This window comes from Haliaeetus leucocephalus, unplaced genomic scaffold (genome assembly GCF_000737465.1).
Source record: "Haliaeetus leucocephalus isolate CR32 unplaced genomic scaffold, Haliaeetus_leucocephalus-4.0 Scaffold339, whole genome shotgun sequence".
NCBI lineage: Eukaryota > Metazoa > Chordata > Aves > Accipitriformes > Accipitridae > Haliaeetus > Haliaeetus leucocephalus.
The window spans coordinates 8955576-8955946 of record NW_010972775.1 but is presented as its reverse complement, the minus strand read 5'-3'; the positions used below and the strand labels follow the sequence as shown (position 1 = coordinate 8955946).

At 73.3% G+C, this 371-nt stretch overlaps 1 protein-coding gene across 1 annotated transcript in view; it reads right to left on the bottom strand.

Moving 5' to 3' along the window:
* PRTG (protogenin) overlaps positions 1-371 on the bottom strand; it is an 85835-nt gene that overhangs the window by 85175 nt on the left and 289 nt on the right. The window lies entirely within an intron of this gene.

Here is a 371-nt window from a genome sequence, read left to right as displayed (position 1 = left end):
CCGCCGCCGCCAACCCCGTCACCGGCGGGGGCTGCCACACAGGTGCGACCGTTACCGCTGCCGGGGCAGCGCCGCCCAGGGAGCCGAGGCGCCCGAGCCGCTCGCTAATTTTACAAGCCTGCCAAAGGAGCCGGAGCAGGGCGAGTCGTAAAAGGCTAATTTTACAAGAAATCGTTAGCGAAACCCCCTCCCCGCTACCCGGCCCCTCGGAGCACCCACACCGCGGCGCCCCCCCCCCCCACACCCACACACACCGGCGCGCGAGGGGGCGAGCGCGCGGCGAATTAACGGTCGCTCACCGCCCAGCGGGGTGGTGGGGGAAGTCACCCGCCGCGCGCGCCCCGGAGCGAGGCCCCCGCGGCCCGCTCGCG